We start from the raw sequence: 10,715 nt of genomic DNA, 5'->3' as shown, positions 1-10,715 counted from the left end.
GATGGATTAAAGACTTAAATGTAAAACCCAAAACTATAAAAACCCTGGAAGAAAACCTAGGCAATACCATCCTGGACATAGGAATGGGCAAAGATTTCATGACAAATATACCAAATTAATTGCAACAAAAGTAAAATTAACAAATGGGATCTAATTAAACTTAAGAGTTTCTGCACAGTAAAGGAAGCTATCAACAGAGTAAACAGACATCCTACAGAAAGAGAGAAAATATTTGCAGACTATGCATCTGACAAAGGTCTAATATCCATCATGTATAAAGAACTTAAACAAATTTACAAAAGAAAAAAACATTAAAAAGTGCACAAAGGACATGAACAGACTTTTCAAAAGAAGATGTACATGCAACCAACAAGCATATGGAAAAAAAGCTCAATATCACTGATCATTATAGAAATGCAAATCAAAACCACAATGAGATACTATCTCACATCAGTAAGAATGGTTATTTATTTATTTATTTATTTTTTTTGAGACGGAGTCTCCCTCTGTCGCCCAGGCTGGAGTGCAGTGGCGCAATCTCGGCTCACTGCAAACTCCGCCTCCCGGGTTCACGCCATTCTCCTGCCTCAGCCTCTCCGAGTAGCTGGGACTACAGGCGTGCGCCACAACGCCCGGCTAATTTTTTTTTTTGTATTTTTTAGTAGAGACGGGGTTTCACTGTGGTCTCGATCTCCTGACCTCGTGATCCGCCCGCCTCGGCCTCCCAAAGTGCTGGGATTACAAGCGTGAGCCACCGCGCCCGGCCAGAATGGTTATTCTTAAAAAGTGAAAATATAACAGATGCTGGTGAGGTTGTGGAGAAAAGGAAACACTTATACACTGTTGGTGGGAGTATAAATTCATTCAACCACTGTGGAAAGCAGAATAATGATTCCTCAAAAAGCTTAAAGCAGAACTATCATTTGACCCAGCGGTCCCATTACTTTGTATATACCCAGAGGAATATAAATTATTCTACCATAAAGACACATGCAAGTGAACGTTTATTACAAAACTTTTTACAATAACAGAGACATGGAATTAACCTAAATGCCCATCAATGATAGATTGGATAAAAAAATGTGGTACCTATACACCGTGGAACACTGTACAGCCATAAAAAAGAATGAGATAATTTTCTTTGCCAAATCATGGATGGAGCTGGTGGCTATTACCTTTAGCAAACTAACACAGGAACAGAAAACCAAATACCATGTGTTCTCACTTATAATTGGGAGCTAAATAATAAAAATGTATGAACACAAGGAAGGAAACAACAGACACTGTGGTACTTGAGGGTGGAGAGTGGGAGGAGAGAGAGGAGCAGAAAATATAACTATTGGGTACTGGGCTTAATACCTCGTTGATGAAATAATCTGTACAACAACCCCCAATGTCACGTTTACCTATGTAACAAACATTCACTTATAGTCCCAAAACTAAAACTAAAGTTTAGAAAAAAATTAAAACAAGAAATAGTCAACATAGTGTTTTCTCCTTTTCAACACTTTCTACCTTGAAGTAAGGAAAAATGAGGGTAAATTCAAAGCACTTTTTCTTTAAACTGTTCCTTTTTAATAAGAGGGGTTTTTCTAAAATCACAAGATATAAGATCCTTTCTCTAAAATTCTTTAACACAATGCCTACATAAGGTTTTTAGATTCACACTTGGTGACAAGTGTGGGCATGTAAAAATTGCAGTCTTATTTTAAAATTATAATACACATTAGACCTGTTATATGAAAAGGCAAATGTACAAAACTTACTGAGTTAACTGTTTTGCAGATCTTGAAGTTTCCCCAGCATATGCTTCTGTTGGTTTTATAGTAAGTCCCATTGCAGCTCCCAGAACAAGTTCCCTTTCAGGCATCATAAGAGGTCTCCTTGTGGGACTCACAGTAGTTCTCCTTGCCCATCCCAGAACAAATATCGGTGCAGAACTCACAGGATGTCTCTCTGAAGAACTCACAATTCATTGCTTTGCTTGTCTCAGCATATTCTCTGGTAGGAAGCTCAGCACATTCTTTGTAGGACTCACAGCACACACCATAACAAGTCTTTTAGCATGTCAGCTTGCAGGATTTACCACAGGCTTCTTTGAACGACTCACAGAATGGCCTTTTTCAGGACTCACAGCAAGTCCTCTTGTAGGACTCATGGCATATCCTCTTGCATGTCTCTCAGCATGCCCTCTTACAGGACTCAGAGCATGTCTCCCTTCAGGCCTCACAATAAGTCTCCTTGTGAGAGGTGACAGCATGCTGGCAGTCCTCACAGCCCTCGCTCGCTCTCAGCGCCTCCTCTGCTGGGCTCCTGAGTCTGGTGGGGACGTGGAGAACCTTTATGTCTAGCCCAGGGATTGTAAATACACCAATCAGCACTCTGTATCTAGCTCAAGGTTTGTAAACACACCAATCAGCACCCTGTGTCTAGCTCAGGGTTTGTGAATGCACCAATCGACACTCTGCATCTAGCTACTCTGGTGGGGCCTTGGAGAACCTTTGTGCTGGCACTCTGTATCTAGTTAATCTAGTGGGGACATGGAGAACCTTTGTGTCTAGCTTGGGGATTGTAAACACACCAATCAGCACCCTGTTAAAACAGACCACTCGGCTCTACCAATCAGCAGGATGTGGGTGGAGCCAGATAAGAGAATAAAAGCAGGCTGCCCGAGCCAGCAGTGGCAACCTGCTCGGGTCCCCTTCCACACTGTGGAAGCTTTGTTCTTTCGCTCTTTGCAATAAATCTTGCTACTGCTCATTCTTTGGGTCCACACTGCTTTTATGAGCTGTAACATTCACCGCGAAAGTCTGCAGCTTCACTCCTGAAGTCAGCGAGACAATGAGCCCACTGGGAGAAACGAACAACTCCAGATGTGCCACCTTCAGAGTTGTAACACTCACCAAGAAGGTCTGCAGCTTCACTCCTGAGCCAGCGAGACCACAAACCCGCCAGAAGGAAGAAACTCCGAACACACCCGAACATCAGAAGGAACGAACAACTCCAGACGCGCCACCTTAAGAGCTGTAACATTCACCGTGAGGGTCCGCGGCTTCATTCTTGAAGTCAGTGAGACCAAGAACCCACCAATTCTGGACACACTTGTATGACTTCACATGTATTCCCTAGCATGTCTTTCAGCATGCACTCTTGCAGGACTCACGGCATGGACCCCTATGTTTCTCATAGGAATTCCACTTTCTAGTCCCCAAGCAGATCCCTCTGCTGATCCCCAGACAAGTCACTTAGAAGACTTTCTAATTGTTTCTCTCATAGGCCCTTCTAGAGATACTCACTCAGCTCTCAAAGTATCATTGTAGTTTTCAAGAAACTGTTGAAAAAAAAAAAACAGAAAATAACAAATGATTAGCCATTGGAATATTAAAATGTTTAAAACTAGTAGATATAAGTTATTGTTATAATATTGAGAATATTAAGAATATTGTTAAAATGATGATACTACCCAAAGCGATCAACAGATTTAACATAATTCCTATCAAAACACAATCACATCCTTCACAGAAATAGAAAATACAAGCCTAAAATTTCTATGGAATCATAAAAGACCCAAAAAAGCTAAAGCAATAATGAGGAAAAAAAGGAACAAAGCTGGAAGCATCACACTACCTGATGGTATTAGGCTGTTCTTGCATTGTTATAAATACCAGAGACTGGATAATTTATAGAGAAAACAGATTTACTTGACTCATGGTTCTGCAGGTAACATAGCTTCTGGTGAGGCCTCAGGAAGCTTCTACTCATGGGGGAAGGTGAAGTGAGAGCTTGCACATCACACCACAAAGCAGGAGCAAGAAAGAATGTGAGGGAGAGTTGTCACACCACACTTTTAAATGACTGAATCTCATGAGAACTCTATCACGAAGACAGCACCACGCCTTGAGGGATCCACCCCTATGGTCCAAACACTTCCCACCAGGCCCCACCTCCACCACTGGGGATTACAATTCAACATGAGATTTGGGTGAGTACAAATATCCAAACTACATCACTAATTTCCAATTATACTATAAATCTACACCAACCAAAACAGCATGATACTGGCACAAAAACAGGCACAGTGACCAATGGAACAGAACAGAACACCCAGAAATCAATTTATCTCCTTATAGCCAACTCGTTTTCAAAAAGGTGCCAAGAACATACACATAGGAAAAGAATGTCTCTAAAAAATCATGCTAGGAAAGCTGGATAACTATATGCAGAAGAAATAAACTATATCTCCATTTTTCACCATATAAAAATCAACTCAAAAATGGATTAAAGACTTAAATGTAAGACCCGAAGCTATAAAATTACTAAGATAAAACATTGGAGAAATACTACAGGACATTGGTCTGGGCAAAGATTTTTTGGATAAGACCTTAGAAGCATAGGCATCAAAGGCAAAATTAAACAAATGAGGTTATATCAAACTAAAAAGCTTTTGCACAGCAATGGAAAAATAGAGTGGGGAGACAACTAGTAGAATAGAATAAATATTTGCAAACTATTAACCCGATAATTAATACATAGAATATATGAGGAACTCAAACAACAGCAAAAATACAATCTGATTTAAAAATAACCATGATATCTAAATAGACATATCACAAAAGAAGGCATTCAAATGGCCAAGTAGATGAAACAATGTGCAAAATCACTAATCATCAGGGAACTGCAAAACAAAACCACAATGAGATATCCTCTTTTCCTTGTTAGAATGGGTATTACCAAAAAAGATGAAAAAAATAACAAACGCTGTCAAGGATGCAGAGAAAAGGGAACACTTTTACACTGCTGATGGGAATGTAAATTAGTACAAACACTATGAAAAACAGTATGGTGGTTCCTCCAAAAATTAAAATTAAAAATATCATTTGATCCAGCAATCCTGCTGCTGAATATATATTCAAAATAAAGGAAATAAATATATTGAAGAGACATCTGCACTCCCTTGTTTAGGGCAGCACTCTTCAGAATAGCCAAGATACAGAATTAACCTAGTATTCATCAATGGATGAATGAATAAAGATGATGTGGCATATATACACAATGGAATATTTTTCAGGCATAAAAAGAATGAATTCCTATTATTTGGATCAAACTGGAGGTTATTATGATAAATGAAATTAGCTAGGCACAGAAAGACAAATATTGCATGTTCTCATTCATATTATGCAGCAATAAAAAAGAATGAAATCCTGTCATTTGCAGCAACATGGATGGAACTTCAGGTCATTATGTTAAGTGAAATAAGCCAAATGTCAAAAGACAAATATTGCACATTGTCACTCATATACAGTACCTAAAAATGTGGATCTCATGGAGGTAGAGAATAGAATAGTGATTACCAGGGGCTGATAAAGGAAGGAGGAAGGAGGAATAGAGAGAAGTCGTCTAAGGGGTACAAAAATACAGGAGCTCTAGTGGATATCCCTGAACCAAGGTGATAAAACTAATAACAGAACAAGTTAACATGATGAAATGAGGAATGCACACCACTACCTATGTATTATTCCTGCAAAAAATCTTTAGCCTCCTCCATTCATGAGAGAACAATCAGATTACCACACACTATGAGATAGCTCCCAAGGCAAATGGCTTGTAATCTTGAAAAAGGTCAATGTTAGAAAAGGCAAAATAAGAGGGATGGTTCTGTATTAAAGGAGTCTAGAGACATGGCAAACAAATGTTATATTATTGGATCATATATTTAAACAAGACAGTTATGGAGGATATTTTTGGGAAAAAGAGAAAAGTTGAAAATAGGCCATATATTTGAAAATTTTATCACTTTAGATTGATAACAATTATTGTGGTTATGTAGAAGAATGCCCTGGGACTGAGAAAATACATTCTGAAATATCCAGGGATGATGTCTGCAATTTTCTTTCAAAAGATTCAGAAAAAATAGAAGTGTGTGGAGAGAGGCAGTAACAAAGGGAAAGGAGAGGGGAAGGGAGGAGACAGGAAGAGAATGAGACAAAATATAAATGAACAAACATAAATAGTTACGACTTACCCTCATTGCACATCTAATGAAAGAATAAAGCCTTTTTGCACATGTACCCAATTATCTGGGTCAGATAACTAATATTTAAGCCCTAGTTGACAGGTTTAGAGAGTGGAAATAAATTATTAAATGTCATTTTATGAACTTCCAGAGCCTAACACTTTTGTATATTTACATATATATTTTTTTGAATTAAGAAAATCCAGTGATTTTGTGAAATTTGGTGATATCCATTGCTTACAGGAAAAAGAAAAGTGTGTAGAGCACAAGAATTAGCCTAAGAAGAGGGAATTTTTGAGACTTTTGTTTTTCTGCTTCTCTTTCTTTTTCTTGTAAAAGTTAGAGAAAAGCATTCATAGATAAAAAGAGCAAGAGTGCTGGCAAAGAGAAAAACCTGCTACTTTTTAATGATATTTTAAAGAGATCCATTTATAAAATATAAATTTAAATATCCACTGCAGAAACATCACACTTGGCAAACAACTTTGAAAATATTACCTGAGAAGCAGATATTTAAGCAGTGTGTTTACTGAAAAGCTCACATTAGCCACATGAAGAATATGCTTCATTATGCTTTCAACTGCCTGATGTAAAAAGCTGACCAACTACTTAGTTACAGAATAATTAACAGAATGCTTGCTTAACTGTGAAGACAATAGATTTCTTTACATGCCTGTAAATATGTGGGATCAGCAAAAATCACAGTCATGATTTTATTGTACCAACATCAGCTGACCATGAAAGAAAGAGAATTCTCTGAAGAGCCACAAAGTAACAAAACAATAAAAATTGTTATTTTTCTCAAATGTTAGGTTGTATTAAATTAATGGTAGCCAGCAAAACCCCATTAAAACGTTAGCATGGATTCTATAGAATAAAGCAAGGTTCGGAGAAAATGGGACGTAGAGTAATTTTGAAGATGAACAGAATACATAGAACAAGATATATTAATGGAGGGGGGAAACCCTGATGAGATGTTTCATGTGAGAGACTAGAACAGATAGAGCACAGCAAAATCATATTAAGTACCCATATGTGGAGTTTCAGTGGAGTGTCTAAACAGGAGAGAAGAGTGTGAAGCTTGAGCATTGAAAAACTCAAAGGAAGGGATACTAGCAAATATAAATATAAAGCTCGTTTCAACTTTATTTCTTTTTTTACTTTTAATTTAAGTTCAGTGTACAGTTGCAGGTTTGTTATATAGGTAAACTCGTGTCATGGGGCTTTGTTGTACAGATTATTTTGTCACCCAGGTATTAAGCCTAGTACCTATTAGTTATTTTTCCTGATCCTCTCCCTCCTCTCACCCTTCAAACTCAAGAAGGCCCCAGTGTGCAAGGCCCAAGTGTTTCCCTCTGTGCGTCCATGTCTTCTCATCACTTAGCTCTCACTTATAAGTGAGAACATGCAGTATCTGGTTTTCTGTTACTGTGCTAGTTTGCTAAGGATAATGGCCTACACTTCCATCCATGTTGCTGCAAAGAACATTACCTTGTTATTTTTCCTGACTGTATAGTATTCCATGGTGTATATGCACACATTTTCTTTATCTACCACTGATCCTCATTTAGGTTGATTCCGTGTCTTTGCTATTGTGAATAGTGCTGCAATAAACATACTATTACATGTATTATTATGATAAAATGACTTATATTCTTTTCAGTATATATCCAGTAATGGGATTGCTAGGTCAAATAGTATTGCTGTGTTTAGGTCTTTCAGGAATTGCCACATTGTCTTCCAAAATGGTTGAACTAATTTACACTCCCACCAACAGTGTATAAGCATTCCTTTTTCTGCACAATCTCACCAGCATCTGTTATTTGTTGACTTTTAAGTAATAGCCATTTTGACTGATGTGAGATGATATCTCACTGTGGTTCTGATTCACATTTCTCTAATGATCAGTGATGTTGAGCTTTTTCTCATGTTTTCAAACACACGTAAGTCTCCTTTTGTAAAGTGTCTGTTCGTGCTCTTTACCCACATACTAATAGGGTTGTTTGTTTTCTTCATGTAAATTTAAGTTCCTTATAGATGCTGGATATTGAACCTTCATTGAATGCATAGTTAGCAAATATTTTCTCCCATTTTGTAGGTTGTTGGTCTACTCTGTTGATAGTTTCTTTTGCTGTGCAGAAGCTCTTTAGTTTAATTAGGTTCCATTTGTCAATTTTTTCATTTGTTGTCATTGCTTTTGGCCTCTTCACCATGAAATCTTGACCCGTTCCTATATCCAGAATGGTATTGCCTAGGTTGTCTTCCAGGGTTTTCATAGTTTTGGGTTTTACAATTAAGTCTTTAATCCATCTTGAATTGATTTTTGTATATGGTATAAGAAAGGGGTCCAGTTTCAATCTTTGGCATATGGCTAGCCAGTTATCTCAGTACCATTTATTCAGTAGGGAATCCTTTCCCCACTGCTTGTTCTTGTCAGATTTGTTGAAAATTAGACAATTGTAGCTGTGTAGACTTATTTCTGGGCTGACTATTCTGTTCCCTTGGTCTATGCATTTATTTTTTGTACCATACTGTTTGGGTTACTGTAGCCTTGTAGTATAGTTTGAAGTCAGGTAGCATGATGCCTCCAGCTTTGTTGTTTTTGCTTAGGACTGCCTTGGCTATTCAGGCTCTTTTTTGGTTTCATATGAGTTTTAAAATAGTTTATTCTATTTCTGTGAAGAATGTCCTTGGTAGTTTGATAGGAATAGTATAGAATCTACAAATTGCTTTGGGCAGTATGGCCATTTTAATGATAATGATACTTCCTACACAGTAGCCTGGAATGTTTTTCAAATTTTTTGTGATCTCTGATTTATTTGAGTAGTGTTTTGCAGTACTCCTTGTGGAGATCTTTCACTTCCCTAATCATAATGTATTCCTAGGCGTTGTATTTTTTTGCGGAAATTGTGATTGGGGCTGTGTTCCTAATATGGCTCTCGGCTTGACTATTGTTGGTCTATAGAAATGCTAGTTATTTTTATACATCAATTTTGTATCCTGAGACTTTGCTCAAGTTATTTATAAGCTTAAGGAGCTTTTGAACTGACACATAGAATCATGATTTCTGCAAACAAAGATTGTTTGACTTCTTATATTCCTATTTGAATGAAATTTATGTCTTTTTTTTTTTTTTGCCTGATTGCCCTGGCCAGGATGTCTAATACTATGTTGAATAGGAGTAGTGAGAGAGGGCATTCTTGTCTTGTGCTGGTTGTCACTGGCAATGCTTCCAGCTTTTCCCCCTTCAGTATGATGTTGGCTTTGGGTTTGCCATACATGGATCTTATTATTTGGAGGTATGTTCAACACCTACTTCATTGAAAGCTCTTAGCACAAAGCGGTGTTAAATTTTATCTAACGCCTATTCTGCATCTACTGAGATAATCATGTGGTTTTTCACTTTGGTTCTGTTTATGTGATGAATTATGTTTATTGATTTGTGTATGTTGAACCAAACTTGCATCCCAGAAATAAAGCCTGCTTGATCACAGTGGATTAGTTTTCTGATGTGTGGCTGGATTTAGTTTGCCAGTGTTTTGTTGAGGACTTTTACAATTATGTTCATCAAAGATATTGGCCTGATGTTTTCTTTTTTTGTTGTGCCTCTGCCAGGTTTTGGTATCAGGACGATGCTCCCCTCTTAGAATGAGTTAGGGAGGACTTCCGCCTTCTCAATTTTTGGGAATAGTTTTAGTAGAAATGGTACTAGCTCTTCTTTTTTTTTTTTTTTTTTTTTTTTTGAGACGGAGTCTCGCTCTGTCGCCCAGGCTGGAGTGCAGTGGCACAATCTCGGCTCACTGCAAGCTTCGCCTCCCGGGTTCACGCCATTCTCCTGCCTCAGCCTCTCTGAGTAGCTGGGACTACAGGCGCCTGCCACCACGCCTGGCTAATTTTTTGTATTTTTTTTTTTTTAGTAGAGATGGGGTTTCACCGTGGTCTCGATCTCCTGACCTCGTGATCCGCCCGCCTCGGCCTCCCAAAGTGCTGGGATTACAAGCGTGAGCCACCGCGCCCAGCCGGTACTAGCTCTTCTTTGTACATCTGGTGGAATTTGGCTGTGAATCCATCAGGTGCTGGGTTTTTTGCTGTTGTTGTTGGTAGGCTATTTATTACTGATTCAATTTCAAAGCTTTTTATTGGTCTGTTCAGGAATTCAATTTCTTCCTGGCTCAGTCTTGGGAGGTTGCATGTGTCCAGGAATTTATCCATTTATTCTAGATTTTCTAGTTTTTGTCTATGGAGGTGTTCATAATATTCTCTGAGGATTATCTTTATGTCTTTGGGGTCAGTGGTAATATCCCCTTTAGCGTTTCTAATTGTGTTTCTTTGAATCTTTTGTATTTTCTTCTTTTTTAGTCTAGCTAGTGGTATATGTATTCTATTACTTTTTTCAAAAAACAACTTCTGAAATCATTGATCAAGGGTGTCTTCTTGTGCCTCAATCTCCTTCGGTTCAGCTCTGATTTTCATTATTTTCTTTTTTCTACTAACTTTGTCATTTATTTGCTTTTGGTTCTCTAGTTATTTTAATTGTGATGTTAGTTTGTTAAATTGTGATTGTTCTAATGTTTTGATATGGAAATTTAGTGCTATACATTTCCCTCTTAACACTGCCTTAAATGTGTTCCAGAGTTTCTGGTATGTTCTATCTTTGTTCTCCTTAGTTTCAAAGAACTTTTTGATTTCTGCCTTACTTTCA

The sequence above is a fragment of the Symphalangus syndactylus genome, chromosome X (assembly GCF_028878055.3).
Source record: "Symphalangus syndactylus isolate Jambi chromosome X, NHGRI_mSymSyn1-v2.1_pri, whole genome shotgun sequence".
Lineage (NCBI taxonomy): Eukaryota > Metazoa > Chordata > Mammalia > Primates > Hylobatidae > Symphalangus > Symphalangus syndactylus.
This window is presented reverse-complemented; position numbering follows the sequence as displayed.